A 27,118-nucleotide genomic window follows, 5' to 3' on the forward strand; every position below is an offset into this window, starting at 1 on the left:
GGGTACAACCCCTGGCCTTCTTCTGCAGGTTGTAGGGTGGGTGTCTTCTCACATGTGCTTTCCCTGTGCCAGGGGCTTTCCACGCACTCACGGGCCTCAGGATAAGCTCTTGTTGACACTGTTCTTTTGCCTGTGAGGGGCAGCACTTGAAATCTGCAGAGGGCTGTGCATTTTCTAAGGGCATCTTTGGAGGGTGCTGCCCATTTCCCGGATTTCACTAATGGGTAAATAGAGGCTGAGAGACTGACTGAGGGGATGTTTGTCTTGGGGGATGCTGGAATTTCTCTGCCTGAGTATCCCTCTGGACTGGGACCTGCTCTCCCGAATGCTTCTGGCCAGACAGTCCTGCTTGTTTCTCTGGGCTCATTTTAATTAGTCATGTGACTTGTGAAGTCCTCCCCGTCGAGTCCCTCCCTTCCAGGCACTTCTTAAGCATTTTGGGCCTTGACCCCCATGGCCCCGTTGCTTTACGTCTGCAGAACCCTGCTAGAGAGTGAGCTACCCGCGGGCAGGGAGGCCTGGGTTCCCGCGGGCACAGTAGTAATTGCAGCGCGGAAGGAAGGAATGAGTGAAGGAAGGAACAACCGGTTTTGCAGGGGTCAGGACTCCAGCCTCCCCCCGCCCCCCACCTGCGGCGCGTGAACTCTCGAAGCAGGGACCCCCGGGTGGGCCACCATTTGGCGGTCCCGCGGAGCCTGGCGGGGAGGTCCCGGGGCGCAGGGGCGCACGGGGGCGCGCGGGGGCGGGTCCGCCCTGCGCCCACAGGGCTGGGCGCTGAGGCCAGGTGACCGGCGGCCGGGCGCGGCGGCGGCGATTGCCCGCTCCGCCTCGAGGGGGCCCTGCGGCGGGCGCGGCGGCGAGCCAAGAGGACGGCCCGCCCGCGCGCTGCTGCGCTGCTCGGCGCCCGGCCTGCTGCGGCCATCGCCCGCGGGACCCGCCGCTCGCCCAGGTACCGGGCCGCGCCGCCGCCCGCTTTGTTTCGGGCCGGCGCCGGCGAATGCGCGCTGGGCGCGGGGAGGGGCTCGGGGAGCGCGCGAGAGCGAGCTGGCTTGGGGTCCGGGGACGGGGCTGGCGGCGCGGATCCGGGGTCCGCGTCCGGGTCCGGCTCCGGGTCCGGGGGCGCGGCTGGAGCGGCACTGCGCGGCAGCGCCCGGAGGACTTCGCTCTCTGGGACCCGTCCCGAGACTTGCAGGGCGGAGAGCCGAGCTCGGGGCCCTCTCCCGCTCTCAGCCAGCAGGCTCCGTCCCGGTCCCCGGGCTGGGCGGGAGGCGCGGGGCGGTGTGTGTGTGTGGGGGGGGGGGCTCGCTCCTTCCGAAGGAGCAGAAACCGCGCGGGGTCGCCGGAGCCCCGCGCCACCTGTGGCACGTGTCCCCCCGGCCCGCCGCCCGGTCGCTGACAAGCCGCAGGGGGGAGAGTCCCGGGGCGCGGGGGGGGGGGTCTGCGTGCGGGTGGGCTCCGCCGGCTGACAAGGGCGCTGGGGGCTTTGCCTAAAGTGATAGGAAGATCTGTGTGTGGCGGGAAGGGACTGGATTCTTAAGACAGCGCCAGACGGTGACCCCCACTGTCCACCGTGGTTAATACCAGCGCCCCCGAACGTGGGGACAAGAGAGAGCACTGCTGAGGGTGGTCACTGCCTGCTTACGGAGAAGCGCCCACCCCGGACGGGGTCCCAGCCCTTCACACACTTGGACTTTCTGGGGGATTTCACTCCCTGTGATATGGATGCATGGGCCTCCAAGACTTGAAACATATACTGAAAATAGCAGGGGGCGTTTTCATTGCATTCATTGCATTAATGTTAATATTGCATTAATTATCTCATTGCCTGACGTCCGGCCTTCAGGACCCCCGTTTTGACATTCTGGTGGGTTTGCTGTGGCCCATTGCTGTCTTTGAGTCTTTGAAGTGCTCCACTTCTTGGCTCTTTGAAAGAGGTTTTCGTCCTGTGATTCTCCCCTCTTTAGGGCCTGCAAGGTTATATTTGCAAATCAATCAACAAGTATTAGAAAGGCCTTTCTGTGGAGAGGCCTGGAGGGGCCAAGGAGGGGCCCCCCTGGAGTCTGCAGCTGGAGGGTGGAGGGAGCAGGGCTGGGCTGCAGGGAAAGAGGGGACCTTTGTGCACCAGGAGCTGCCTGGGAACCGGCAGGAGGCCAGACTCCTGACCTCAAAGTAATAGTAACTTACTTTGCAATCTTGCAGAGGAAGGGTGAGCTCAGAGACAAAGCATCAGGCGCACATCTCCAGCGTGTGTGCTGATGGCCTTGCCTGAGTTCATTTTGCCTCCCCACAGGGAGCTGCGATTATGGCCCCATTTTAAGGGTGTGCAAAAAGAGGCAAAGAAAAGGCTAGGCGTCTTATCCAAGCTGATGAAATGGGTGGTGCAGCCCCGGGCTTCCTGCTGCCTGGAGGAGTGGGTGGCTATTCTCACAGCAGATTCCTCAGCCCAGCAGCAAAGCTGGCAGCGGCGGCAGATGGGCAGGTGGATGCTTCGGAAAGCTCTGGGGAGGCAGAAAGAGAAGTAGGCGCGCCAGGAACTGTGTGCTCCTGGATGCAAACTGACTATGTTTACAAAGTGTAGCATTGGCACCTAATGGTTTCAAATAGAGCCCCTTGCAAAGGGGACCCGGGGAGCTGAAGGTCACATGCTCAAATATGTCCCTGCAGGTCCCTGCAGCAGGATGTGGCTCCTGATGGGGGCGGGGATTAAAAAAAATGAAAAAGCCTGAGAAGAAGGCGAAAAGTCAAGAAAAGTGAGGGGAGAGAGCCCCAGAAGGGACGGTTTTGGACCCGCAGGCTGGCCCATTTTACAGATGACTACATTGTCATGTAGGGGTCTGGATCAAACCTCTGGCTAGTGGCCCGCCTCTCCTGCTCCTTCTCTAGGATCCGCCAGGCATAAACCACCCTGATGTTGGGGAGAAGCCTCTGTTCCCTCACAACACCCTCCCCGCCCCGTAAACTCCTGATGGGGGAGGCGCAGGGCAGAATCCCCCAGCCACCACCAGCACTGTTACCCTCGTGTGCCCACCACACAGTGGGGCCATGGCTCTCTTGGTAGGAGGCTCCTTAGGATGGCTCCCAGCCACGGGAGAGGCCCTGTTTCATGGCTGGGCCTGAGGGTCTGCTTCTGGCAGTGGGGGCAGGGGTGAGGTGCATGCCTGCCACTCCCCACCCCCTCTGCAAGGTACACAGATCCTGGACTGCCCAAGAGCCAGCCTGTGCGCCTGGAGACCGCTGCGGTTGTCTCTGTGGATCTGGGAACAGCAGTCCTTGTGAGTGGGTTAGTTCAGCGGGTGTCTGGTGAGGTCAGAGCTGCCCTTGGTTCCCGGCAGGAAGCGACAGCGTGGGCAGCCGTCACTGTCTCTGGAAAGTCCTCTGACCTCCGCACTGTTTGGCTGCTCTGGCAGAGGTCTTTCTGAAACCCTCCGGGCCCAGCAGGGTGTGGGGTGTGTGTGCCACGGGTGATCTTCCCAGGCGCGCCCACATGAAGCTGGCACGGAAAGCCAACCCGCTGCACAAAGGCATTGTTATCACAGTGCCCCCCCTCCCGAGAACGCCCACGCATTCAAGGTCGCGTCCATCAAAGTATTGCTGAGCGGGACTTGGCTTCTTTTAGGTTCCAGAAATGTTATGAATCAGTTCTACTGCGTTGAGTCCTTAGAACTAATGGCCGGGTCACTCCGCCGCGGGGTCACTGCCCCCCACAACTGTTCAGGCCAGGACCCGTTACATCTCCATGTCTGTTCCTTTCCTAGAAACGCAGGAAACATGAATCTCTGGGTTTCTGGGACTTCGTGTGGGCCCCTGCCTATGGGGACCGTGTAGGTGGACCCTCCTGCAGGCATGTCACACTGTCCCTCTCCTTGTGCGCTTGGGGACTTCTGGGTCTGTATGTCTGGCGCTGGTGCAGCCCTGCAGGGTGTTCTGGAACCTCCCCCCCCAACGGCCACCCCCCCGGGGGTGGGGCTGCCTCTGCTGGATGGGAAGGAGGAGGCCATGGAAGGCAGGACGACCGCCACCTGGGGCCAGCCTTAGAAGCCATCACAGTGCCTGCCTGTGTCACGGAGGGGATGAGGGTCATCAGCAATGACCCCCACATATTTTAAAAGAGTTATGTGAATTTAGAAAAAATAGAAGGCGGCGATCTGGAATTCATGGATTTTGTCCCAGGTGGGCTAAGTTAATGACAAATTTACGTTCAAGAAGTCTTGGTCAGTAAGCAGGAAAATTCCCTCCAGGGAAGCATTCTCTGATCAAGGAAGGGAGGAGCCCCTCGAGGCCACCAGCTCTGGGGAGAGAAGCCTTTCCGAGGCATTCCTGGGCAGGGCAGGAAGCCTGGGCGCCCCCCCTCTGCGAGTGTCCCCCTGTGCCAGGGTAGTGACCTTGTGAGCCCAAGGCTTTCTTCCGAAGGTACAGCAGTGCTTGCCGACGGGGGGGCGTTTGCCGGGCAGGATCTGATCTTCGCCCAGCCTTGAGTGGCATGGGTTTTGTCCGAATTTTCCAGAATAGGGCCCTGAGACTCAGGGAGCTTGACTAGCTCGCCAGTGTCCTGGGGGTGGTGCGTCTGGGATCGGAGTCTGCCCCGCATTGGCCATTGGGGCCAGAGCCCGTGAGTGGATGGCGTGGCATGGCGCTGGGGGGTGTCTCAGATTGGAACCCAGGCCCGGCTGCAAAACTGGGACTCCTTCCCAAGACCAGGGGTCCCCATGGCTCCCCGTGAGGGGCCGGCGAGGTGTCCCCAGCTGGCAGGGCTCCCTGCGCAGCTGCTTCCTCGGACAGGGAGCCTGTGTCTCTCTCTGATTCTCTCTTCCTTCCTCCCTGGACTCTCATTGTGGCAAGGTTGGGGGGGGGCTCCTGCCTTCCTCTTCCTCTGCTCTGGAGAGATGATGACCCTCCCCGTACCCGTCGCAGCTCTGGCTTTGTTCTTCAGCTTTAAGGGACGTCTGTCTGTGGGACCCTGTTCCAGCTCCCGAGCAGGGAGCAGCTGGTGCCCTCGGAGCCGGGCTGTGCCCGCGGGCATCCTCCACGCTGCGCCCGAGGGCACCGTCCCGGCGGCTGAGGGTTTCAGCGACCCTCGCTGTGCCCAGAGGTAGCAGCCGGTGTGCCCCAGTGGCATTTCAGTGCAGACTTTCTGAAACTGGCCGCCAGTGGTGAAACCACTCCCTGAGGTTTGGAAGACCCGAGCAGAGCAGCTCTGAGCCAGGGCAGCAGGCAAGAGCTCGAGGGGTGCAGCCCAGGGGCCTGTGCTGGCCTGTGGCTGCTTTGCTCTTTGCAGGAGAGGCTGGCCGGAGTCCGGACCACGCTCCCACCACGGCCCACAGCAGCAGTGCCATGCCACTCATCTGGAGCTGGGGGGTGGGGATCTTGTGGAGGGGTTGGCCCACATCTGGCCATCGATCTAGGCACCCTGGGGCCCGGCCAGGCCATTAGCTGGGCGTCTGCCTTCTGTGCACATTACTCCCGGAGCTGGGGCCGGAGCTGGGGCCGGAGCTGGGGCCGGAGCTGGAGCCGCAGCACAGGCTCCGGGAACAAAAGGGCTCCATTGACTTGGTCCTGGCCGTCCTCCCTCCTAATTCATCACCTCTCAGGGCTTTCCTGAGGCTCCCTCCCTCCTACTGGTGATTTTGGACGCAGATCAAAGGCGGGGTTCAGGCAGTGTGCTGGGGGAAAGAGTGGGTTCTGCTGGCCACAGGCTTCGGGTAAAGACGCCCTCTGTCGCCATGAGTGTCCTTGGGGTGTCCCCACCTGCAGCCTGGGGCCTCGATGCCCCTCGCGGGACTCACACCGGCAGGTCCCACGGGCTGTCCCTTGCTGGCCACTGCTGACTCTGGTCCCACTGAATGTCCCTAGCTCCAGCAGCTCCTGCTGGAACGGCACTTCCTCATTCCTGGACGCGCTATCTGATCCCGCGGGGGGTGGGGGGGGGAGTCCTGTGATAATCGGAGGAGGCGGTGGGGCACCTTCATCCTGAGGATCTCGACAGGTGTGTTTCCAGTTCACCGCTAGAAGATCTGAAGTGCCCTGTGGGCGGTGGACGGTGGGCGGGGGTAGGGGGCGATCTGTGCTTGTCTCCACTGGGGGGAGCTGAGTGAGGCCCTTGGCCTGCCGGGGGAGGGGGACCCTTGTCATCTATGCTACTGGGTGTAGGAGAAGCTTCCTGGGTAATGGAGGTCTGAGCTGCTTAAGCTGATTTTTGAGTCTTTTCCTACAAAACCATTTTCCCGGGCTCTCCCCTGGCTGTGGACTTGGAGAACCGTCCTTCCGACAGCACCGCCCCGTAGGCAGTGTTTCTTGGCTCGCTCAGCGCCCATACTGGCTGCGCTGTTTGAGTTGACGGCACCCCGATCCCGCGTATCACCCTGGGCCCCGCATTTCAGCATCAACGCGGCAGTGACAATGCATCCCCACCTGTAACCGCCTCTGCGCACTCGGGGGTCGGGGGTCGACGGCAGCAGGCGCCCTGCACGTGGAGATGCAGGAGTGGACAGGACATCTGTCTGTGCTCCGGCTGCGCACCCCCCGCATATACCCGTGTGCAGACGTTCTTGAGCAGGACCCCCTGGCTGGTCTTGTGCCTGGAAGGACTTCCAAGCCTGGTGCAGAGGTCAAAGAACACAAACTTTTTTTTTTTTTTTTTTTTTTGGTGGTAAAATGCATAGAACAGCGCCTCCCATTTTAACATTCTCAAGTGGAGGGGTCAGTGGTACTGAGCACATTTGTGTCTTGCTGGCAACGCCCCTGTCCATCCCTGGATCCCTTTTCGTCTTGTGAAAGGAAACGTCTGTCCCCAGGAAACACTCCCCTCCCCTGCCCCCAGCACCCCGATTCTCTGGCCCAGTGAGTGTGGGCCCCCCGAAGGGTCACACAGTCTTTGTCCTTTTCGTGACTGCCTTATTCCTCTCACATCCCCCAGCGCATCCATCCTGTGGCGGGTGTCAGAAGCCCCTCCCATTCGAAGGCTGCATACCATTCCACTGCATGGACAGACCGTGATTTGTGCGTCCGTTGGTGGACACGTGTGCCGCTCCTGCAGTTTGGTGGCAACAAGGGTGCATGGCGATCTGTTCTGACCCCTGCTTTCCCCCCTTTTGGGAGTACACCCAGGAGGGGCATAGGCTTTTGGAAGGCTCCCCATATACTGCAGTGCAGAAACCCGTGTTCTCACTGGGGTCTCCCCGTGTCCACCCGGTATCTTGGAATGCCGCGTGCACAGGCTGAAAACCAGGCCTGCAGGCAAAGGAAGAGGGAGGCTTCTTACTGAGCTATTTTGACAGATCGTGTAAACTCTGTGATTAATGGAATGAGAAAGCAGGAAGAATGTCTTTCATTTAAAAAAAAAAAATAGAGCCTTCAGGGTTGTTTGGTTTTATTTTCAATTAAAAGGGTCTGATTTTGTTTCTGGAGAATGGTTTTAATTTGGATAAATAGTTCAGTCTGGGGACTGCGTGCCAGAGCCTAGGGTCTCTGAGCGCTGTTACCCAGCGCTCCCTCCGCGGCTTTTTGGAGGGAACGCGGACCTGAGCCTTGCGCTGGCCTGGCCTCCGTCTGGCGGCAACGAGCGTCCAGTGCTGGGGAAGGGGTTGGGGGGACAGCCCTCCTGACCCGGCCGCACAACCAATGGGAGCGAGGGGCCCCAGCCCAGTGGTCGCTGGTTAATTTTTATCCTCCAAGAACGTGTTCGGAGGCTCATGTCAAGAATGCCAGCAAGCAGCCCTCGTCCCTTCCCCGCCGGGCAGTTGGACCAGACTTACCAGCATCTTTTCCAACGCAGGCCTTTGCAGCATTGGTCAGGTTTGGAGGATGCGGAGGGGGAGACATTCCTAAAGGCTGCAGGTGACTCCGATGGGAGAAGCTTCCCCGAGGCCACGCAGGATTCTGACCTCGGCCCGGGCCCTCTAAAGGTTGGGTCTGTGCACCTTCTTTCAGAGGGGCTTGAAGTTGGATCTCAGAGTCGGACTCCAATCCTGGGCATTCTGGGGAAGGAGCCCTGGGGGTAGGGACTGCGGGCAGGAACCACCTGGAGTGTCCCTGAGGAAGGGAAGGGGTTGAGGAGGGCAGAGGGGATGAGAAGGCACAGATGCTACATCCACTTGTTAAAACTAGGACAGGTGTCAAAGCCTTCACTCTTCATGCTGTTTAACCTGTGGGGGGGGAGGTCTGCGGCCGGTGCCAGGACCTCCCGGGGCCTGTGGGAGCTCTAGGGTGGATGGGGAGCTGCCCCAGAATGTCCCCGAGCCAGTGCAGCCGCACAGGAGGGAGGGTGGGCGAGGTGGCTGGGGACTGTGTACCTGGCAGGGATTGGGCCTTCTGCATGGTGGGGGGGACCCTCAGCATGCAGGAGAGCCTATAGGCCAAGCAGTTGTGCATAGGACCTGGGCCTGCGTCCCGGGCTGCCGTGCTGGCAGGTGGAGAGGCAGCTGGAGGCACACAGGCCCCTGACAGAGGGCACTTCTCAGCAGAACCCATAGGAAAGTCTCTGGGTTGGGGGACCGGGAGGAGCTGTGGGGAAGGGTGCCCCAGGACCAGGGTCCTGGCCCGCTACTGGACAGGCATGTCCGGGACCAGTGCCCTAAGGGACGGTCTGATGCGTGGCCTCATCCTTTGGGCGCTCTGCATGTTTGGGACTGTGTGGGCAGACATTGGTAGTGCCCAAGCCCTGTTTTCTGGAGCAGCCCTAGTGGCTCCCTGTGTGCCCCCCAGAGCCCCTCCTGGTGTCCCGCCTGCCAGGCTGCGATTTTAACCGGAGGAGATGTTAGCATGAGATTGGGGCACAGACAGAGTCCCTCTCCCTTGTCCTCACTCCTCCCCACCCCACATACATAGGAAGGCCCAAGGTAGAGGTCACCTAGAAGGGCACAGTTCGCTTTCACAGCAGGTCAGCTGTTGCTGACCCCCCCCCCCCCCCCGCTCCGTGCTGTCCCGGGACTACTGTTTGCACCCCTGCCCGTGCATCCGCCTCCTCCTCCCCTGCAGGTGTAAGCCGGCTCCTGGCCACCCTGGGGGCCAGTTTGTCAGAACTTCCTCTGGGGACAATGAGCATGTCTGGCAGCAGCCGCAGCTCCTCCTCTGGGCAGGGGGTGGGGGATGAGGGGTGGTCTGCAGGCCCTTCTGAATCTGCATACACCCCACTGGGAGGTATGTGCGGTCTGCCTGCGGTGCCCAGGCGGGGCCATCCTCCTGGCCCAGGGTCCTTGGGGCAGAGCCCACTGCTTTTGCACACGCTGGTTTGGCTCTTGTGTCTGTACTTGTCCCTGGCTCAGCACATGTGGGGGGCACATCTGGGAACGGCAGGGTGGGGGGCGCTGGAGCTTTGCTCTGGCTGGCTGCAGCCCCCTGAGGCTCTGGGACCAGTGTTTTTGGTCATTGTCTGGCTGGGACCTGTGGGGCTGAGCTCAGCTCTGTAGCCCAGAGACAGGCCCAGCTTCCGGGGTTAGGTGCCAAGCTGGGTTTGTGTCACCGGACGGTTGGACGTCAGAGACTTTGGCCAAGGGTGGGCTTTCTTGTTTGCTCTGCACTGGCTTCAGGGCTGCCTGCCTGCCTTCTGTTTGCTGAGCCCGGTGTTTCTGCTGTGTTCGGTTGGTGCCTAGCCCATGGGCTTTGAGGACTTCCTCACGTCCCTGTCCTGTGCTGAGCACAGAGGAGGCCCTGGCTGGACACTACTGGTGTTTACTTGGCGGCAGAACAGGAGCCGGCCTGCTATTGCGGACCGTCCCGGGGCTGCTCTGTGGGGTTGCTGATCACTCAGGGGTTGGGGGCACTGAGGACGCTCCCTGATTACCGTGTGGGCAGGGGGTCTCCTGGGGACTTGCGGTCATTTCCTTCTTTGTTATTCTCCAGCTACTTTAGCTTTGGGAGGAGCCTCCCCAACTTTCTCTCCAGCTCAGCCCCTACCGCCACCACACACAGCTGGGAAGGGGCTGGGCCGAGGACCGCCCCCCCATAGCCTCTGTGCCCTTCCTGCGCGCTCTGGGGTCAGCAGTCTCTCTGCTCAAATCTGAGCTCTTCCAAGGACAAGAACCAAGGCTGCTACTTTCATCTCTGTAAGATAAGAGCTTTCAGGCGTGGCTGGGTGCCCTTGGGCTGGTCGCTTGGTCCCCCAGCCGCTGGGCTGCCCCTGTATCTATAGCCCATCCCACGTGTGTCACAAACCGAGGGCATGCTTCCACGCCCACACGGGAATGTTCTAGAAGCTGGTTCCTCACTGGAGAGAGGGATGTACCCGCACGTTTCCTCAGGGTTTCAGGAAGTTTTCCAGGCCCACCACTTCCTTTTTTCTGGAAGGTTCTCTCTGCAGTTCATTCCACTAACGTTCAGGCAAGGCCGTTGATGCTACTCTGACAGACTGGAGAATCTAGCCTACTGTTAGTTTCTTGGAAAAGAGCCACATTTCAAGTTGTCCTGTTATTGGAAGTTGCCAGTCAGGCCCCACTAGGAACCCACGCAGACTCCCCAACGAGGGCGGCAAACACTGTCCTCTGCTCAGAGCACAAAAGAATGTTCTTTCTGGATAGAGTGAGTGTTGGGGTTTCCTTGTAGCTCACACTGTAGAGAGAGCAAGAATTATTTCCTTTGTCTTCTGCTCAAAATGTGTCCACTGTCGATGCAGACTCACCAGCATGTGTAATCTCTTGTCTAATATTTAAACGAGGGTTTTGTTCTTAGAAAAGTGCTGGGCATCCAGCAACCCCTGTGGGGACAAGAGCCACCCGCCCCGATTACTGGCTTTTCTGTCCTGCTGATCCAAGGTCACATTCACTAAGTCTTTCTTTGGGATTGAGCGCATTAAAAAAATTAATTAAAAAAACAAAAAACAAAAAGACAGAAACCCAAGCTGACCAGATTCTGGAGAGGTGTTTGCATCCGTGGTGTGGTCGGCTTGAGGCCAGATCCCTGCAGCCTGCTGCTGGGAGGAGGAACGGACAGCTGTGCTTGGAGGCTGGCCGTACTTGAGGGCCACGCGCGCTCTGCCCGCCGCTGGCCCGTCGACCTGTCTCTAAACGGGCAGCAGCCTTCCGGAGGGCCCCGGTGTGCCTCCACCTTCTGCTTCTGTTTCCCTCCCTCGTTCACGCTTTCTGGCACCTGACATTGACCAAGTGCCGGCCCGTCCCAGGGGCTCTTGACCGTCACCACGTGCTGCGGCAAGGGGGCAGCGGGGTCCCCTGGCTTGCTGGCCAGGGTGGCCTGGACATGGCAGGCCCGGGGTCTGCCCCTCCGTGGTGATGAGTTCCTTGGAGCCCCCGCTGCTGCCCCTGCCCTGCCGGTCTCCCCTTCCTGGCAGGTCCCAAGAGGTAGTCCCAGGCCACCGAGTCCCAGTGCATGCAGAGACCCCTGGGGATGGACAGCAGCAGGCGGCGGGGGCCAGACCATGGGGGGAGCTCACAGCTTCTCCTGCTCTTCCGGCCGCAATGGACCGAGGTGTTCTCGAAGGCCCGCAGGTGTTGATACAAGAGTGAAGTCTCCTGCGCGGCTGGCCAGCGGGGTCGGAGGGAGCAAGTCCTCCCTGTGCCTGCCCCTGCGGATTTGGGGCTCACCTCAGTCACATGCACCCTATTCGTTCCACTAGGACCTCTGTGTCCCTGGCACTGGAGGCCCCGCCCCAGGCCTCTTTATCTGTGTTGACTTAGTTCTTTTCCTTACGGAGCGCAGTTGGCATACGACATTGTGTCCGCATACAGGTTACGAAGAGAACAACACTGCAAATCTAGGTACTGTGTCGCCTAACAAAGTGGTCACATGCTTTTAACTGTACCCTAGACTTGTATGGTATCCCAGTGTTTTTTTTTTTTTTTCTTAAATAACTACACATTTGTACCTTTTAATCCCCTTCCGCACCCCACCCCCCTTCTTTCTGGCAACTGCCAGATTGTTCTCTATATGTCTGCTTATCATTTTATTTTTTTTTAATTCCACATGTAATGGGGGCCCCTGAGTGGCTCAGTCAGTAAAGCGACTGCCTTCGGCTCAGGTCATGACCCTGGAGTCCTGGGATCAAGTCACGCATCGGGCTCCCTGCTCAGCGGGCAGTCTGCTTCTCCCCCTGGCCCTCCACTTCTTGTGCTTTCTCTCTCTCAAATAAATCAATAAAATCTTTAAAAAAAAATTCCACATGTAAGATAAATCATACAGTATTTGTTTTTTTCTGAATGACTTATTTCTCTTACCGTATCACCTTCTAGGTCCTTCTGTGTCATTACAAATGGGAAGATCTCATTCTTTTTTGATGGCTGAGTAATATTCTGTGCGCATATGTTCCACACCTTCTTTATCCGTTCACCTGTCAGTGGGCTTTAAGGTTGCCTCCGTAGCCTGGCGATCCTAAATAATATTGCAACAACATAGAGGTGCATGTATCTTTTCAAATTCGTATTTTTGTTTTTTGGGGGGGAAATACCCAATAGCTGAACTGTTGGATTGTATGGTATTTCTATTCTTAATTTTTTGAGGACCCTCCACACTGTTTTCCACCATGGCTGCCCCCGTTTGCACTCCCACCGACAGTGTAACGGGGTTCCCCCCCTTCTCCACATCCTTCTGACACCTGTTGTTGCTTGTCCTTTCCATTTTAGCCATTCTCACAGGCGTGAGGTGATACTTCATTGTGGTTTGCATTTGCATCTCTCTGGTGATGAGTGACGTGGGGCGTTGTTTCATGTGTCTGCCAGCCATTTGGATGTCTTCTTTGGAAAAATGTCTATTGGGCTCCACTGCCCCTTTTTAATTAGATTATTTGTTTCTTTTGTGTTGAGTTGTGTAAGTTCTTTCTATGGTTTGGATACTAACACTCTATCGGACATACCACATGCAGATAACTTCTTCCGTCCCCTCGGCTGCCTTTCATTTTGGTGATGGCTTCCTTCGCTGTGGGGGAGATGTTTAGTCTGATGCGATCCTGTCTGTTTATTTTGGCTTTGTTGCCTTTGCCTCGGGAGACTGGTCTGACCCGTACTGCTAAGACCAGCGTAAAGAACTTCCTCTTCTAGGCACCTTATGGTTTCAGGTCTTACTCTCAGGTCTTTAATCCATTATGCATGTATTTGTACAGATGGTGTAAGAAAGCGGTCCTGTTTCCTTCTTCCGCACGTGGATGTCCAGTTTCCCAATATCATTTGTTGAAGGGACATGTCCCCATTGCATATTCTGTCCTGGCTTTGTCACAGATTCCTTGACCCTATAGTTTTAGGTTTATTTCTGGGGTCTCTTTTCTCTCCTGTCAAACCATGTGTCTGTTTTTGCCCCAGTCCTCTACTGTCCTGAGGATCACAGCTTTGTAGCTATTACTGTAGCTCTGTGCACTTTGAAATCAAGGATGTTGATGCCTCCAGCTTTGTTCTTTCGCAAGATTGCTTTGGCTATTAAGGGACTTTGTGGTTCGAAACACATTTTAGGATTTTTTGTTCTTCTATCTGGGAAAAATGTTGTTGGAATTTTGATAGGAATTGCACTGAATTTGTAGATTGCTTTGGGGAGTTTGGACATTTTAGCAATATTAATTCTTCCAATCCATCAGCATGAAATATCTTTCTATTTATGTGTGCCGTCTTCAATTTCTTTCATCAATGTCTTAACAGTTTTCAGTGTACAGAACTTTCACCTCCTCGGTCATTGTAATTCCTTGGTATTGTACATGGAATTATTTTCTTAATTTCTCTTTTTGATAACTTGTTCTTCGTGTATAGAAACGCAACTGATCTCCGTATGTTAATTTTGTGTCGTGCGACCCTACTGAATTCATTCATTTGATCTGACAATTTTTTGGTTGGGTCTTCAGGGTGTTTTGTTTGTTTGTTTGTTCAGTTTTGTTTTGTTTTATTTAAGGATTTTTATTTATTTATTTATTCGACAGACAGAGATCACAAGTAGGCAGAGAGGCAGGTGGTGGGGGTGGGGGGAAGCAGGCTCTCTGCTCAGCCCCAATGTGGTGCTCCATCCCAGGACCCTGAGATCATGACCTGATCCAAAGGCAGAGGCTTAACCCACTGAGCCACCCAGCTGCCCCAGGGATTTTGATGTTTAGTATTGTGTCCTCTACAAATAGTGACAGTTTTACTTTTTTTCCAATTTGGATGCCTTTTATTTCTTTTTCTTATGTAATTGCCATGTCTAGGACATGTAAAATTATGTTGAATAAAAGTGGTGAGAGTGGACATCCTGTTTTGTTTCTGGTCTTAGAGGAAAAGCTCTTAACTTCTCACCGTTAGGGGTGATGTTGGCTGTGATCCTCTTGACACGGCTTTTGGTGTGTGGAGGAGTGTTCCTTCTGTTCCCATCTCGTCGAGAGTTTTTATCACGAATGGATATTGAGTTTTGTGAAATGCCTTTTCTGCATCTATTGGGATGATCACACGATATTTACCCCTCATGTTGTTGTTGTTTTAAGATTTATTTATTTTTTGAGAGACAGTGAGTTCCTGTTCATGACCAGGGTTGGGGGGAAGGGGCAGAGGGAGAGGGGAGAAACAGACTCCCTGCTGAGTGTGAAGCCCAACACGGGGTTCCATCTCAGGACCCTGAGATCATGACCTGAGGTGAAATCAACAAGAGTCAGACACTCAACCAGCTGAGCCCCCCAGGTGCTGGGTATCCTTTGTAATGTTAATGTGGCTTATCACATGGGCCAATTTGCAGATTGGCATCCACAGAATAAATCTCACTCAATCACAGTGAATGATCTTTTTTTTTTTTTTTTAAGATTTTCTTTATTTATTTGACAGACAGAGATCACAAGTAGACAGAGAAGCAGGCAGAGAGAGAGGGGGAAACAGGCTCCCCACTGAGCCGAGCTGAAGGCAGAGGCTTTAACCCACTGCGCCACCCAGGCGCCCCGGTGAATGATCCTTTTAATGTATTGTTTAATTTGGTTTGCTCGTATTTTTTTGAGGATTTTTGTGTCCTTGTTCAGGGTGATGAATCCATCATTTTTCTTTTTTGTGTCTTTGTCTGTTTTTGATATCAGGGTCATTCTGGCCTCATAGACTCGATTTGGAAGTATTCTTTTCTCTTCTATTTTTTGGAATACTTTGAGAAGGGTGGGTACTAATTCTTCTTTAAATGCCTGGTAGACGTCACCTGTGAAGCTGTCTCATCCTGGACTTTTATTCTTTGGAATCTTTGCAATTGCTGACTCAATCTCATTACCTGTAACCAGTGTGTTTGGATTTTCTCTTTCTCCATGATTCAGTCTGAGAAGACTGTGTGCTCTAGGAGTTTGTCCGTTTCTTCTGGGTTTTCCAGTTGTTGGTGTGTAGTTGTATGTAGTAATGTTTTCTGATCCTTTGTATTTCTGTCAGCGAGCACACACGCAGACAGAGTGGCAGGCAGAGGCAGACAGAGAAGCAGGCTCCCGCTGAGCAAGGAGCCTGATGTGGGACTCGATCCCAGGATGCTGGGATCATGACCTGAGCCGAAGGCAGCGGCTTAACCAACTGAGCCACCCAGGCATCCCTGATCCTTTGTATTTCTGGGTGTCTCTTCTTTCATTTCTGTTTTTATATATTTGGGCCCTCCCTTTTTTTCTTGATGAGTCTGGCTAGAGGTTTATTGATATCATTTATACTTTCAGAGAAGCAGCTGTTAGTTTCATTGATCTAATTTTTTTAGTCTTAGTTTCATTTATGTTTGCTCTTATCTATTTTTAAAGATTTTATCTATTTGTTTGACAGACAGAGAACACAAGCAGGCAGAGAGGCAGGCAGAGAGAGAGTGGGAAGCAGACTCCCCGCTGAGCAGAGAGCCCGATATGGGACTCGATCCCAGGACCCTGAGATCATGACCTGAGCTGAAAGCAGTTGCTTAACCCACTGAGCCACCAGGAGCCCCTCCGCTCTCATCTGTATTATTTCTTCTCTTCTACTAACTTAGTGTTTTCTTTGTTTTTTGTGTGTGTGTGTGTGTATGTAAAGTTAGATTATCTGGGAGTTTTCCTGTTTCTTAAAGTTGGCTGTATTGCTATGAACTTTCCTCTTAGAACTGCTTTCGCTGTGTCCCGTAGATTTTGGACTGTCATGTTTCCAATTTTGTTTGTCTGGAGTGGGTACTGTCTGGACGGGGTGGGGTTCTGTGTGCCCTTCCCTAAGGCCATCTTGGCAGATCTGCTGGAGCTGGTGTGGGTGTAGTCCTGGGGATACTGGGGTGCACTGTGCTGGGGCTGTCTTGGTGGGACAGTTGAAGCTGGAGTGTGTGTGGGCCAGGGCTCCCATTATGGATGTTACCTTGGTGGGTTGGCTGGACCTGGAGCACATGGAGGTTGAGTGTGTGCTGAGGCAAGCTGTGCCAAGGGTCCTAGGACAAACCACTGCCTTGGTGGGACGGCTGGAGCCTGTGTGGGCTAGGGGCCTGGGCTTGCTGGGGTGTCCTAGCAGGGGTGGCAGAGTGCTTGGACCCTGCTTGCATCTGTACTAAAGGTCAAGGGGGACATCAAACATGGTCCTGGGTGGTGGTGCCTCCAACCTTGGAGAGAGTTTCTGCATTCCTCTGTTCGGCCAAGGCTCCAGAGTGCGGAAGTGGGTTTCTTCCCCCGACAGCCTGTTGCCCTTCAAGCTGGATTTCTTCCTGTGTCCCAGGGCAGGGGGTGTACTCTGGGTCCCCTCGTCCCCATGTCTCCATGCTGCTCTCTCTGTGCTCCCTCTGTTCACACGGTCCTCAGTTCCTCTTCAGGAGGAACTGTTCCGTGTGCCAGTGTAATATAGTGTGTCTGGGGAGGAAGTGAGTTCAGGGTCTCCCACAGTGCCTCTGTGCCCCAGGGACTCCCCCTAGCCCCCAGAATTATAACTTATTTTCATAATTTCATACCCTGCTGAGCTCCCAAAAGGATTTGAAAAGGATGCAGAAATACATAGAGCAAGAGTAAATATTATTTTTTAAAAAAGGCATGGACCAAGAGAAACTACAGATCTGATAAAACCGTGGAGCCCATGGAAGGCCGGCATCTGCTGGGTTTGCCACAAAGCCCTGGTGATCTAGTGACTTGGCCAAGAGCCTCCTGGAAGCAGCCCAGTGAAGGAAACAGTCATCTTCAATAGCTTCGTGTCCTCGGAATACAACTAACTCAGTTATGAGAAACAGCACTAACAGAAACAAGTACTTTACTCCAGAGCGCAGAGACTTTTCAGAGATGGGATCCTGAGGGAGATGCCTCTGGGTTGGGGGGGGCGCTTGGCCACACCGTCCGTGCACCTGACACAGAAGACACGTGGAGCACACGGTCTCTAACACCCTCCACGGCGGCCACGGGCATTGGGACAAAAATGAAGTCTGTAGGAGGGAGCTCCCAAGGGATCCAAGTGTCCATGTTGTTACCCTCGGACTCAGGCTTCGCTGGGTCACGAAGGTGGCCACGTCCGTAGCATTCCTTCCATGCCCTCTGAGTGGAGTCTGCCCATGACGACTTCCCTGGGGCGCCGTGGGGCCACACTGCTGCAATTTGACAGAAATGGGCTCCTATGCTGCTGCCTGGTGAGTCCTCAGGGATTCCCTCTGACTCTGAACCTAGGGCAGGAGCCTCCTGTCCCACAAGCAGAGCCTGGCCACTTGCATGGCTTGTGGTGGGTGGCCAGGGGAGACAACGTCTAGTGTTTTGTGGATAAAAACTCACTTACATTTAAAAGTTGAAGCATGTGGAAATACATATAGCAGGGTTAAGTTTTTGTTTTTGTTTTTTTTAATGCATGACCAAGAGCCATGGTTTGGGCAAAAGACTCCATTTCCCTTTCATTTGAAAATTCAGTGGCCGAGTTGAGTGGTGCTGATGGCACAGGACCCTGAACACCACACGAGGAAAGGCGAACTCTCTCCCTGACGGTTTTCCGATCTGTTGTGTGGCGAAATGATAACCTTTGGCTTACCGGGTGAGATAACACGCGTCAGTGCAGTGAGTGTCCCCCGTGTCTTTGAGATGCAGCTGCTGGGTCACGTGTGCTTTACGTGGTGTGTCCAGCAGACAAGCCGGGTCCACAGGTGTCCCGTGTGCTGACATGAGGCTGATGCGGCCACTGCTCCTCGGGGTTGTGTGCCTTGCCTCCGATGGCCGGTTCTGTCCTGTGCCCGGGCTCAGGTGTGGCCTTTGTCCTACGTGAGGGCAGGAGGCAGAGTCATGTCCCCAAGCTCTGTGACCTTCAGGACCTGTGGTGTCCTGCACACGTGAAACATTGGTTCTCAGCTTCCCATCACTTTGCTGCTGGGAGGCCGACTGGGGGCATCCTTGGGAATCTTGGAGGTGGGGGGCCCTGCTGTTCCAGGCAGTACCCCTCTGTGGCCGGTGAAGCTTTAACATGGAGTGGACAGTGGTGTCTTCCGTGAGTCACGTTTGCCATATTCCTCTGTGTTGATTTGGGAGGCCGGTCACGGGGAGAGAGGCAATTATCCTCTGCTGGTCCCCGACACGGATCAACAGGACTTTCCTGAGGGGATGGACTTCCCGAGCACCCCTGACGCTGGAGCTCCCCTGCGTGGGGCCCCCTCGGGAGACACAGGCTGACCCTCCAGCCCCACAGCGTTGGCCCTGGCCACAGAGCTGACCCCCAGTGTCCTCATGGCGGTGGTGTCGTGTTTTGGTGAAGTCACACGGGAGGTGAGCCCATAGCCCCCAGGAGCGGACATGGAGGTCAGAGGTTAGGGGTTGGCTCGGGGCGGGGGACAGTTGTGGCTGAGTGGGGACTGGGTTTGGGGTGCTGAGCTGGTACATCTGGGGGCAGACTGGATAGAGGCTGGGGCTGTGGGGCCCCATTGGGGAAGTGGCGGGAGCTGGAGGGAAGGCTGCAGTGGGAATGGAACGCTCAGGCGCTCCCTGGGTGGTCCCTGGAAAGAGCATCCTGCCAGGAGGTGTGATAGGAGCCTGTGTGGTTGGGACAGTCGAGTCTCGGAAGCGGAGTTCTCAGATGCAGAGCTCTAGACTTGATGCCGCCGGTGCAGCAAGGGGACGGGGTCCAGACCTGGGGTCCTGCTGGGGGCCGGGTGTGTGTGGACGGCCACCGTCACAGGTTTGTGGCTTCATTGGATGGCCAGGGCACACCCTAACATGGGGTCAGGGTCAGCCACCAAGTCTGCCTCCTTCGAGTCCTGTCTGCCCTTGTTGTCCACCCGAGCCTCAGTTTCCCCCAGTGTACAACAGGGCGACTGTCCCCGTGCCAGTTGTGTTTACTAGCATGGAGCATCGGGACGTCCCCTGAGCTATGGTAACGGGGCTTTCTGAGTGGGAGCTCTGCACACCTGAGGGTGAGTGTGGTCCTTGTTTGCGTTAGGGCTTGCTTCCTTGAAAAAAGTACTTATTATGAAAATTCTGGAACATTCCTCAGAGCAGAAGGAATGTAGCCTTGGAACGACCGTGCGGAATTTCACCTCTCCAGGTGTGCACTCCTTGCGTGGCTCTGTCCAGCTCTGTCCACCCCGGTGCCTTCTCCTTGTGGATCGCAGAGCTAGTGTCCCCTCCCTGCACACGTGCTGTGCCCTCCTACCCCCTCCCCCACCGGCACAGACGCTGGGCTCCCACCCGAATGGTGACAGCTCTTCTCTGGTGTCTCCTCCCCGTGGCTGCGCTGTGTCTGGAGCTCCTCGCAGGTGTGTTAGGATCTGGGTCGTAGCAGGGCCCCAGCGCACCAGCCTCCGGTCCTGCATCCTTCCACTGGCAGCTAAGGACGAGAGAGTAGAGAGCCTGGCATGGAGGCAGAGGGGCAGAGGGGGCCTGGGTGGGGAGCAGCCTCCGAGCCCTGGTGTGTGCAGGGGATGGAGAAGTCAGGCCCAGGAGAGAGGCCACCTCCCTGTCCTTTCCCTGTGCCGAGTGGCACTGGATGGGGTGATTCTGTCCCAACTCCTGCAGCGAGGAAACAGGAGCCCCTTGAAATTTGCAAGCAGGTGAGGGCTGGGATGGCAGGAGCCCCGCCTCCAGAGGGGGCAGGATGAAAGCCCAGGTGCCCTTTCCCTGCTCCCCCACCCCTGCACCCCGCCTCTCCGCAGGGGGAGGGGAGCTCTGTCGCTCTGAGCTTTCAAGTGGGAGCTCATGGAATTTTCTGGGGAAGCTGGGGGCACCTAGAGTCTGGCAGCGCCTGGGGCCGAGGGTGTGGATCCTGCCCTCAGCCTGGAAGGAGCCCAGCCCAGGAGCTTTGCTGGTTGCTGCAGGCTATGAAAAGTGTAGAAAACCAGTGGCGGGGGAGCCCAGGCCTCCTTCCTGGCTGAGACTGCGGGGAGCTGGCCCAGAGCCGCTTTGATCACGGGTGCTCGGGGCCTGCTACAGCTTGCCCTACATCGTCCATCGCCTTTCATGTCGGAACACTGGTTGCCCCAAGGATGTGAGGGCTTCTCCCATCTTGTCTGTAGGAAGCATGGCCCCCTCCGCAGGGGGAGGGAGGCATTCTGGGGCCTCATTCATGTGGACGGGAGTGGGCCAGAGGCAGGCAGACAGACGGACAGAGGAGATGTGCTAAGGGTCTAGCCTGCTCTCTGTCCTCCTCCTACCCGGACCTCCTGAAAAATAGGGTGGCCTTCCAGGTGCTGGGTTTCTCTGGAAAATTCTATGACTTGGCCTTCTGAACACTGGAAGCATCGCTAGGTGCGTGCTCGACCGCATCCCGGGTGGAAGCATTCTTTGCCTGAGGCTTTGCCCCAGGATTTTCCTGGCATCCCTACTGGCTCCTTCTGAAAGCTAGTGGCTGCCCCAGTTGTGGGATGGCTCAAAGGCGGGGGGAGGCGGCTTCTGTACATTTCCAGATGCCCTTGACCTGCCCGGCTGCTGGTGGACAGAGAAGCCAGTGCCGGGAAAAAGGAAGCAGGACAAGAGCAGGACGGGGGCATTTTTGGTCCTCGAATGTGATGCAGATTCACTTCCGGTTCTTGAAGCATGAAAGGATGGAAGACTGGGGCAGGAGGAGGCTTGGGTTAAAATAGCCCTCGTGGGTGGCTTAGTGGGTTAAAGCCTCTGCCTTTGGCTCCAGTCATGATCCCCGGGTCCTGGGATCAAGCCCTGCATCGGGGCTCTCTGCTCAGCAGGGAGCCTGCTTCCTCCTCTCTCTGCCTGCCTCTCTGCCTGCTTGTGATCTCTGTTTAAAAAAAAAAAAAAAAAAAAGCCCTTGTGTGGGTGAGAAGGTCATTTTGTGAGCTCAGAGCAAGCAAGAGTGAGTGGTGGTCAAGGCGACCGCCGCCCCTCCTGCTTGAGGAGGGCCCTGTGGGGACAGAGTGGGCATCCCTCGTTCCCTGTTAGGAAGAAGCCCGGGAGAGCGGAGAGCCTGCCTCTCTCTTGAATAAGGGGCTCGAGGCTTTTCCGGACACATCGGAGCCTGTGGTTGGCCCCAGACCTTTCCAGTGAGAGTGTCCTTGGCACACTCAGAGCCCCTGGATCAGAGGTCCCTCTCAGCTGGCAGTGCTCTGCCCACTCACTGCTCCGAGCGTCCCTGTGACGATCCTTGCTCCGGGTTGGGCTGTGAGCAGGACGTGGTGTCGGTGGGGCGCAGCATGGCTACGGATGGGCCAGGAGAGCTGCTGTCTGCGGGGGCGTGGCTGTCAGCTCCAGGACACGGATCTGAGAACAGCCAGGGGACACCCCTCAGGCCACCCACTTGTGTTTCACGAAATCAAAGGAAATTCTAAAACATCACATTTTGATTTAAAAGCTTCTCCAGGATCTCCTGTGGACCCACTCACTTGTATCCATCTGTGGGGTTGATTTTGTTTTTTTTAAAGGATTTTATTTATTTATTTGGTAGAGATCGCAAGTAGGCAGAGGCTGGCAGAGAGAGAGAGGGAGAAGCAGACTCCCTGCTGAGCAGAGAGCCCGATTCGGGGCTCCATCCCAGGACTGTGAGATCATGACCTGAGGTGAAGTGGGTTAAGCCTGTGCTTAACCCACTGAGCCACCCAGGTGCCCTCTTGGGGTTTGTTTTACAGGAGAGGGTCCTGGGGTTCAGGAAGACATGCACATGGGCTTCACGCCCGGAGCAATGCCTGACCGCCCCCCCGTGTTGTGTGTGCACGTGCGTGTCTGTGTAGGTACGTGTGGGGCCACACTTGCGCACCCACACACGTGCAGGGTTGTGTGTCTACGTGCACACGTGGCTCTGGGTGTCCCCTTGCACGCCTGCACGGGTGCGAGCGTGGGTCCAGGTGCTGGTGTCTGTGTGTTGTGCATTTCCGGAGGGAGGCAGAGACCACACAGTGTTTGTTGCTGCTCTTCATTCCGTCTTCCCAGGCAAGCGGTTTCTCACGCTCGCTCGCTGCACCCGGGCTTGGCGAGATTAATGCGAATGCATCTTTAAGTAGTTCTTTTACTTTCTATCTTACAGCCAAAATAGCCTCTGGGGAGCCCTACTCAGAAAAGAAATGAATTAGGTGTGTCCAAAAAGTGTACCTTGGATGGGTGCCTGCAGACAGATGGGTGTGCTGCTCCTTGGCGACCCCTGTGCCAACAGCGTTCCCTGTCCTAGATTACGGGGGCTGGGCTGCCGTGTCCCGAGAAAGCAGGGGTACAGAAGGGCTGCTTCTTCCTCAACTGAGATACATTGTAGACTCTGCTCGGCTGCCGGCATTTCTTGGCATTCCTTGTTCTCTCCCCTTAAGGTGCCCCAGCAGAAGCATTCTTTGTTGCTGTATCCTCTGTGCAACAAGAGATTACTGTTTACGTAGTATTTCCATTTATGGATTTGCTCACCAGCTCATTCTTCCTTGTCTGTGGGATGCACCCCTATGCGGGGTGCTGCCTGTTCCCTGTGCTTGGACTCCGGGTCCCTCCCGTTGTAAGTGAAGTAACCACAGTGTGGTTGCCCCTTGGTGCCTGGTGCTGCCCTCAGACCCCTCCTTACTTGGGCTGGCAGGGATGTAAGGCCGGGAACATGCACTTTTTTTTTTGTGGTTCTCCATAGGGACGGACATAGGGTTGAATCACTTTCCACGTGTGACCCTAGCTAAGCGCTGGCTTTCGGGGGCGGGGGCGTGTCCCAGCTGTGGTTCTCAACACTGGTGGTCGGAGGGTTCCGCTGCCCCTGCTAGAGCCCGGGACCGCTCCCCCATGCCTCTGACACCCCGAGGGGCCACCTGCCCACCCCCAGGGTTTGAACATCCTCCTGATCTCACAAGTGCTGTGTGGACCCTGTGGTGGGACAGAAGCCCTCTGTCCTCTGCCACTCCCCGGATGCCTGTCCCTGCCTGGTGCCAGCCGCCAGCCATGTTGACCCTGGCCACCCCTCCATCCCCTGTCTCTTTGTCACAGGGCAACCAGAGGAAACTTTTTGAATGTGTCAAGCCATGTCAAGGCACTCGTTTGCTCAAACCCTTCCAAGTGGTTCCATTTCTATCTGGATCTTGGTCTAAGTCTGAGCGGGCCATGCTGGGCATTTGGGGGTGAAGTGCCCCCATGGAATAGAGACCGGGGAGCAGGGTGGGTGCTCTGATGGGAGGAGCCAGACACAGTGACTGGGCTGTGTCCTTCGAGTGAGGGGTGCACGGGTTGACTGCCTATCCCATGCACAGTGACCCCAGGGTAGGATGTTGATAGTAATAAGAACCCGAAGGAAAATGAGGTGGCATAAGGGGCCACGAGCATGGGCAGAAGAGATGGGCTGTTTTCCATAGAGTGTCAGACAATGCCCCTCTGAGGGGGTAGCAAGGGGTTGCAGACATTTGAAAGTTGCAGGTGAGAGAAGAGCATGGGCAAATGTCCTGGGGCAGCAGCCAGCCTCGCAGGTGAGGGAAGAGATGGGAGGCAAACTGAGTGGGCAGGGGCTGGCTCAAGGGGTCTGTGGGCTCTGGATCAGAAGTTTGTTTTGTTTGTTTGTTTGTTTTTCGTTAAACGTGTCCTTGCAGAAGCTGGAGAGGGCGGGAGCGTCATCATGTTCTATCCCTGGTCACAGTGGCACATCTGGCTGGCCTGTAGATGTCTAGCCGGTCAGCTTGCCAGTGCACGGAGCAGGAGCAGGCTGGTGGGACTGGAGGCTGGGGCCAGGTGTCTTTCGGTGTTTGTTTTGTAGAGTGTGCTGCCCGTTGGCTGTGTGCTAGCTGTGGAGAAAGGGGGTGGGGACGAGCATGTCTGGGGAGAAAATCCAGAGCTCTTCCTTGGAAGCCAGAGGTTAATGGCACCTTGGGGACAGCCCGTTGGAGGTGAGGTGAGGAGCACTCAGAGCTCAGCAGTCTCAGAGGAAGGGCCGGAGGGGACAGGGGAGATGGCCGCCCCTGGCAGGCTGGGCTGGAGGTGACAGCTGGTGGCCGGGAGCATGCAGAGGACGTTTTGGGACACTCAGCGGTGCCCAGTGCCAAGGGCCCTTCAAGGGGAATGAGGGGAGGTGCCCAGGATGCGGGCTCATAGAACCCAGGGAAGGACAGAGCCGTCCGGTGCAGCTGGGTACTGGAAGAGAGGGGAGCAGAGTCACCCGTGGGTCTGACTGCTCCGACTGGCTGCGGACTGGTGGGCAGTTCCTGTGGGCGGTTGCTGGGGGTCCTGGAGTGGATGGGATGGTGGGTAGTGGGCACTGATGGTAGCCCTTGAAGAAGCTCCCCTAGAGTGGGGGCAGGAAGTGGACCAGCAACAGGACAGGGGTGGTGCGGGCCAGGACGGGGTGTGTGCGTGCTGGGGAAGGTAGTGTAGGGAGGAAGAAGCTGGCTGAGCTCAATAGTGGGAGAGCAAGAGCTGGGTCACTCAGGGGGCCCTGCTGGACATCTCGGTTGTGGCTGGTGTGAGTGTCCCTGAGCTGGTGGCTTATAGTGGGTCAAGGTTTATCGGAAGCACGGAGCTCCTGTGTGCGCAGAGCAGGGACCGACCGTGGAGGGTGGTGGACAGTGAGAGGAAGGAAGGAAGGAAGGAAGGAATAAAGGAACAAAAGCACCACCCTCGTGGGGAGGTTTCCTGGAGGCCACCCTGAGCACTCCTGTGGGTGGGGACCTTGTCTTGTGCCTCTGACCTTCCCTTTCCTGAGCTGGAACACAGCAGATGTATAGCGTAGACCTGGCCAGCTGGTTGAAGGACAGGTGTCCCTGTGATCCTGTGTTGATGGGGACCTAAGAGCCGAAGGACAGCCCCCGAGCCTGCACTTAGGGGTGTCTTCCTGGCCCGTGTGCACTCCCTCCCCCATGGTGAGAGATGTCAGTGAAAGCCAGTGACCCATCCCAGGCCCGGATCCCCAGGCCTCCCCCTGAAGGTTCCTGCCCCAAATGGCTCCAAATCCCTGGCCCGGCCAGGCTCCTTCTCAGCCCTGGAGGTGGCCTCCCTTCTTCCCCTGCCATCCCACAGGTCCCTGCTGGCCTGTATCTCCAGGGGTTTGCCGCCCCTGTCTCCCCACTCTTTGCTGCAAGCCTCTCACGCCCTGTTTTCACGGCAGTCGAGTCTCACCCTAAGCCTGGCACCCGGTGCCACCAATATCACCTTCTGTTGGGGAGCTGTCTTCCCTCCATTCCTCCCACACAGTAAACTGGGATCTGATCGAGGGTGGCCTGAATCAGTGTCACTCAGCTAATCAGAAATCAAAGGGCAACAGATAAGAGGCCACAGGCTCCAAGGCCCAGCCGGGGTGTGACCACAGGGTGTGGCCTCTGGTGACCCCCGCCTTCAAACCTGGCGTCTGTCTGTATTGACTCACTCTCCCCTCCCCCCATTCTGCCAGTAATGTGTGCTCAGCACCGGGTGCCCCAGTTGTGCCTGGTGAGGGAAGGTGCATGGTCCTAGCCCATGTAGGACAAGGGGACATGCAGGGACACCAGCCACGGGCCCTGTGGGCAGTACAGCTTCTGTCTGTCGGCACAGATAGTGATGATGCAGGAGACTGCTGATTTGGAATAACCCATCCTGAAGAAGGGGGAAGAGGATGATGGATCTAGCAGGACACCATACTCTCTAACTTCTGAATTTGTGCTTGGAGGGGGAAGAGGATGATGGATCTAGCAGGATAACATACTCTCTAACTTCTGAATTTGTGCTTTTATAAGCTCAAGCCCAGAATGTGTATGGCCTCTTTCCTTCTTAATTTTTTTTTGGGAAGATTTTATTTATTCATTTGAGAAAGAGAGAGAGAGAGAGAGAACACAAGCTGGAGGAGAGGCAGAAGGAGATGAGAGGGAGAAGTAAGCCCTCCACTGAGCTGGGAGCCCGATGTGGAGCTCGATCTCAGGACCAGAGAACATGACCCCAGCTGAAGGCAGACCCTAACCATCTGAGCCACCCAGGCGCCCCTCCTTTTTAATTAAAAATTTTTTTTTCTGGGTGTGGGGGAGGGGAACAGGCAGAAGGAGAGAGAGTTAGAGAGAGAGAGAGTATTCAAGCTGACTCCATGCTTACTGTGGAGCCCAAAATGGGACTCGATCTCACGACCCCGAGGTCATGACCTGAGTGGAAATAAGGAGTCGGGCACTCAACTGACTGAGCCAGCCAGGTGCCCGGCTCTCTTTCCTTTTCTTCAACCTTCCTTCATCTGAATCTTTCAGATAATCATAGCGGGGAGGTGAATAAAGCCTTCACGATCTTCCTTCTAGAAGTCTGTTTGCCTGTAGATTTTCTCTCCTCCCCAACTGTGAACTGGTTAAAAACTCTCCTGAGCTTTATTTTTGCTGTTCTCAGATTGAGGTACAATTGACATAAAACATTATATTAGTTTCAGGTGTGCAACATAGTCGTTCGCTATTTGTATATGTTGCAAAACAATCGCCACAATTTGTCTTTGTTAACGTATGTCACAACCCAGAAGTTACCATCTGACACCGGTCCATCCGTTCTTGCTGCAAGCATTTCAAGTTCACCTGCTGAATGTAGCTGTGACACTTAACTTTTGTTTCCAGGGTATAACGGGCTCACGTTCGTGGCATTAAATTAAAGGATCTCATTAAAATGTTTTGTGGCACTTTTAGAAGTGGATGCTGCTAGATCCTTGAGAACCAAGCCTGACATTCATCTAACTGGGATTACTTAGGTTTGTAGGTTACACGCGTTCTAGATGTGTATGTTGAGAGCACTTGAACCAACATTTTGGAGTCTCAGAATTTCTTTATAGATCTTACCTGTAAAAAGGAGAAAGTGTTGGTTGGTTTTAAAATCTGATGACCCCAGGTTGCAAATGAACTTATTTTTTTGAGTGTTGGGATCTGATACAAAGTATTCATTTGAAAATCAAGGAACTTTTGCCTTTTTGTTATGATAAAATAGAAAAGCTTCAGTGAC

General features: G+C 55.8%; 1 protein-coding gene across 1 annotated transcript in view; it reads left to right on the plus strand.

The window, feature by feature from the left end:
* The first annotated feature begins 804 nt into the window (after positions 1-804).
* The window catches only part of TNS3 (tensin 3), a 200,718-nt gene continuing 174,404 nt past the window's right edge, over positions 805-27,118 (plus strand). The window contains exon 1 of the mRNA XM_045089576.1: positions 805-949. The gene's annotated coding sequence lies outside the window, so the exon portion shown is untranslated. The remainder of the gene's footprint in view (positions 950-27,118) is intronic.

The sequence above is a fragment of the Mustela putorius genome, unplaced genomic scaffold (assembly GCF_011764305.1).
Source record: "Mustela putorius furo isolate JIRA1106 unplaced genomic scaffold, ASM1176430v1.1 tig00003845_pilon_pilon_pilon, whole genome shotgun sequence".
Lineage (NCBI taxonomy): Eukaryota > Metazoa > Chordata > Mammalia > Carnivora > Mustelidae > Mustela > Mustela putorius.